Consider the following 5,000-nt stretch of genomic DNA (forward strand, 5'->3'; position numbering starts at 1 on the left):
GTGCATGCGGACGGGCAGCCAGGCAGGCGGGCGGGCGGGTGGGCGTGCCCCGCTGCCCGGCGGGGGGGCGGGGGCAGTGGCGGGGGGCGGCGAGGGGGCGGTGTGGTGGCCTGAAGGGATGACCTTGGGGAGTGAGCGTGCGCACGGGGGGGGGGGGGGGTCGGTGGGGTGTGGCGCTGTATCTGTGTCTGTGTGCGGACGAGGGCCAAGGGCCGGCGGCTTCGTGCCGGCCCCGGGCGCCTCGGCACCGAGCCCCCACGGCCCCCTGGACTGAGGTCGAGGGCGGAAGACCTCTGCGGACCGTGAAAGAACCCGCCCGAAAGTGGCCGCCTGTGTGCTGGCGGTGGTGCCGGCGGCGGCCGCCTCTACCGGTGGGCGGGGCGGGGCGGGGCGGGGCGGGGCGAGCCGCATCGGGGCCAGGGGGGGCCGGGCTGTGTAGGCTCTCAGGAGGGCGTGGGTGGGACAGGGGCGGGGGCGGGGGCGGGGGCGCTGTTTCGCCAGTTCAGCGTGTCAGCAGGCAGACCACGGGGCACGGGTTTGCCCGTCGGCTCGGCTGGGAGTGCTCTGGATACGAAAGGAGGAGAAATAAAATGTGCCAATCGTTATTGTCTGTTTGTTTTTTCCGGATGAGTTTCTCGTTCCAAGCGACTAGAGCGGCCATGAAGTAGGTATTAATCTGGAAAGCGGGGTGGGGTTCATTGCGCGGGACGGGGCCGATCGAGCCGTCTGGCTCCGGGGGTGATATGAGGCTGTGAGCTTTGCCCGGCTCCGGGCTCGATGGGGACGGTGAGGCACCAGGTCTACCCCGGGGCCCGGGGACACCAGGTCTACCCCGGGGGCCCGGGACACCAGGTCTACCCCGGGGCCGGGGACACCAGGTCTACCCCGCCGCCCGGGACACCAGGTCTACCCCGGGGCCGGCGGGACACCAGGTCTACCCCGTGGCCGGGGACACCAGGGTCTACCTCCGGATCCGGCGGGACACCAGGTCTACCCCGCCGCCCGGGACACCAGGTCTACCCCGGATGCGGCGGGACACCAGGTCTACCCCGTGGCCGGGGACACCAGGTCTACCCCGGGGCCTTGGACACCAGGTCTACCCCGGGGCCGGCGGGACACCAGGTCTACCCCGGAGCCTTGGACACCAGGTCTACCCCGGGGCCCGGGACACCAGGTCTACCCCGGGGCCCGGGACACCAGGTCTACCCCGGGGCCGGGGACACCAGGTCTACCCCGCCGCCCAGGACACCAGGTCTACCCCGGGGCCGGCGGGACACCAGGTCTACCCCGTGGCCGGGGACACCAGGGTCTACCCCGGATCGGCGGGACACCAGGTCTACCCCGGATGCGGCGGGACACCAGGTCTACCCCGTGGCCGGGGACACCAGGTCTACCCCGGGCCTTGGACACCAGGTCTACCCCGGGGCCGGCGGGACACCAGGTCTACCCCGGCGGCCGGGACACCAGGTCTACCCCGGGGCCCGGGACACCAGGTCTACCCCGGGGGCCGGCGGGACACCAGGTCTACCCCGGGGCCGGCGGGACACCAGGTCTACCCCGCGCCGGGGGGACACCAGGTCTACCCCGCCGCCCGGGACACCAGGTCTACCCCGGGGCCCGCCGGACACCAGGTCCTACCCCGTGGCCGGGGACACCAGGTCTACCCCGGGGCCGGCGGGACACCAGGTCTACCCCGGATGCGGCGGGACACCAGGTCTACCCCGTGGCCGGGGACACCAGGTCTACCCCGGAGCCCGGGACACCAGGTCTACCCCGGATCCGGCGGGACACCAGGTCTACCCCGTGGCCGGGGGACACCAGGTCTACCCCGTGGCCGGGGACACCAGGTCTACCCCGGGGCCGGCGGGACACCAGGTCTACCCCGGATGCGGCGGGACACCAGGTCTACCCCCGTGGCCGGGGACACCAGGTCTACCCGGAGCCCGGGACACCAGGTCTACCCCGGATCCGGCGGGACACCAGGTCTACCCCGTGGCCGGGGACACCAGGTCTACCCCGGGCCGGCGGGACACCAGGTCTACCCCGGATGCGGCGGGACACCAGGTCTACCCCGTGGCCGGGGACACCAGGTCTACCCCGGAGCCCGGGAACACCAGGTCTACCCCGGATCCGGCGGGACACCAGGTCTACCCCGTGGCCGGGACACCAGGTCTACCCCGTGGCCGGGGACACCAGGTCTACCCCGGGTACCGGCGGGACACCAGGTCTACCCCGTGGCCGGGGACAACAGGTCTACCCCGGATCCGGCGGGGACACCAGGTCTACCCCGTGGCCGGGGACACCAGGTCTACCCCGGGGCCGGCGGGACACCAGGTCTACCCCGGATGCGGCGGGACACCAGGTCTACCCCGTGGCCGGGGACACCAGGTCTACCCCGGAGCCCGGGACACCAGGTCTACCCCGGATCCGGCGGGACACCAGGTCTACCCCGTGGCCGGGGACACCAGGTCTACCCCGTGGCCGGGGACACCAGGTCTACCCCGGGTCCGGCGGGACACCAGGTCTACCCCGTGGCCGGGGACACCAGGTCTACCCCGGAGCCCGGGACACCAGGTCTACCCCGGATGCGGCGGGACACCAGGTCTACCCCGGATCCGGCGGGACTTAGTCGTATTTCGGCCGGTGCTGGGTAGACCTTGTTGTCCCGGCCGGCTGCGGAAGTTCACCAAGGGGTCGCTGTTGCCGGCTGCCTCCGGCTGCCTCATCGTAAGAGGCGGCCTGCGGTGGCGCCTTTTCCGGTCGAGCTCCATCAGTCCCCTTGGAGGCTTGGGCGCCTTCGGACTCATCTGTCCGTATTATGGGAGCGAGGTGACGGGCCGCATCCCCACAGGTTGGTTTCATGCCGTGCCTGTGTTTAAGGCGGAAGGGAGCGACCGTGCTGGTGCGGTCGGCAGGGCAGAGGAGGTGCCGCCTAGCCGGGACGAGTCTGTCTGTGGCTTTGTCCGGCTCCCGTCTTTCCCGGAAAAGCTTGGCACAGCGAAGCCGAGAGAGAAGGGCTGCCGGAGAACCGGGGGGCGATCTCCCCGCGAGGCCGAGAGAGAAGGGCTGCCGGAGAACCGGGGGCGATCTCCCCGCGAGGCCGAGAGAGAAGGGCTGCCGGAGAACCGGGGGCGATCTCCCCGCGAGGCCGAGAGAGAAGGGCTGCCGGAGAACCGGGGGCGATCTCCCCGCGAGGCCGAGAGAGAAGGGCTGCCGGAGAACCGGGGGCGGTCTCCCCGCGAGGCCGAGAGAGAAGGGCTGCCCGGAGAACCGGGGGCGATCTCCCCGCGAGGCCGAGAGAGAAGGGCTGCCGGAGAACCGGGGGCGATCTCCCCGCGAGGCCCGAGAGAGAAGGGCTGCCGGAGAACCGGGGGCGATCTCCCCGCGAGGCGAGAGAGAAGGGCTGCCGGAGAACCGGGGGCGATCTCCCCGCGAGGCCGAGAGAGAAGGGCTGCCGGAGAACCGGGGGCGATCTCCCCGCGAGGCCGAGAGAGAAGGGCTGCCGGAGAACCGGGGGCGATCTCCCCGCGAGGCCGAGAGAGAAGGGCTGCCGGAGAACCGGGGGCGGTCTCCCCGCGAGGCCGAGAGGAGAAGGGCTGCCGGAGAACCGGGGGGCGGTCTCCCCGCGAGGCCGAGAGAGAAGGGCTGCCGGAGAACCGGGGGCGGTCTCCCCGCGAGGCCGAGAGAGAAGGGCTGCCGGAGAACCGGGGGCGGTCTCCCCGCGAGGCCGAGAGAGAAGGGCTGCCGGAGAACCGGGGGCGGTCTCCCCGCGAGGCCGAGAGAGAAGGGCTGCCGGAGAACCGGGGGCGATCTCCCCGCGAGGCCGAGAGAGAAGGGCTGCCGGAGAACCGGGGGCGATCTCCCCGCGAGGCCGAGGGAGAAGGGCTGCCGAAAGACGATCCGAGAGGGAAGCCGCTTGGCGTCCGAGGCAAGGCGGAGAGAGAAGCTGCGAGCTTTCCCGCGCCGGCCCGGCTTCTGCCGGCCGATTCGCAAGGGGGGCGGCCCCCCTGGGCAGCGGTGGCGGGCGAGGCGGCGGCGCCTCGTCCCTTTCGTGCCTGGCCTTAAGCCGGGGCCCACTCGGCGGGCACTTTTTTGGGCTGTCGGTCCGCCTCGGCGGCGGTCGGCCCGCCCGGTAAAGCTGCGGAGCCCGGGGTCGGGGCGCCCCGTCCCCGGCCCGCGTTGTTGAAACCATCCCCCTTCCTCGGCCTTAAGCCGGGGACCCGCGTTGGCGGGCAGAGATTTTTGGAGTTGACGGACCCGGCACCCGACGGAGGGAGCCCCCCGGACTTGTCCCGGGCGAGGCGGCGGCGCCTCGCCCACCTCGGTCGTGGCCGCACGGACCGAGCCGCTTATGCCGGGCGGGCTGGGTTGCCACGCGGGCCCGGCTTTTTTTTTTCCGCGGTTTAGGCGCGCCGGCGTGCGGGCAGAGTGGGGGCGCCCGCCCGGCCTCCGCGGATCTTAATTTTTCTCCGGCGGCCCTAAGCCGCGGCACCGAGAAGCGTTGCGACGAAGGGGCGCGCGGCGGCGGCGAGAGAGAAGGGAGCGAGCGGGAAGCCGGCGGGTCCGTGGGGGGAGTGAGTCTCGCGTCTCGCCCCCCACGGTCCCCGGTGCCCCGTGCCCGCGGCCCCCGTGGCTAGCACGGATCGTTGCGAACGCGCCTCCATGTGCCTTTTTTTGTCGTGCCGCTCCCCCGGCAATTTTTTCCCGGAAAAGGGAGAGCCGGCCGCCGGTGGCGCGGTCCGGTGGCACTTTTTCTCGCACGCTCGGCCGGGTTCCCCGGGCCGGAAGGGGAAGCCGAGTCCCCCCGGCCTGGCGGGCCAGCCCAGTCCCAGTCCTGCCGTTGCCTAGCCGAAAGGGGAAGCCGTTGGAGCCCGCGGGAAACCGGGCGGGCGGGTGGCGGCACCCCCCGCGCTCCTCCTCTGCCGCGAGCGCTCCGCAGGCGGGGCTTGGGCGGCCGTCGCCGTTGTCCCAGGACCGTGGCCGTGGGGCCCTTGTCGCTG

This window comes from Melospiza melodia, chromosome 17 (assembly GCF_035770615.1).
Source record: "Melospiza melodia melodia isolate bMelMel2 chromosome 17, bMelMel2.pri, whole genome shotgun sequence".
Taxonomy (NCBI): domain Eukaryota; kingdom Metazoa; phylum Chordata; class Aves; order Passeriformes; family Passerellidae; genus Melospiza; species Melospiza melodia.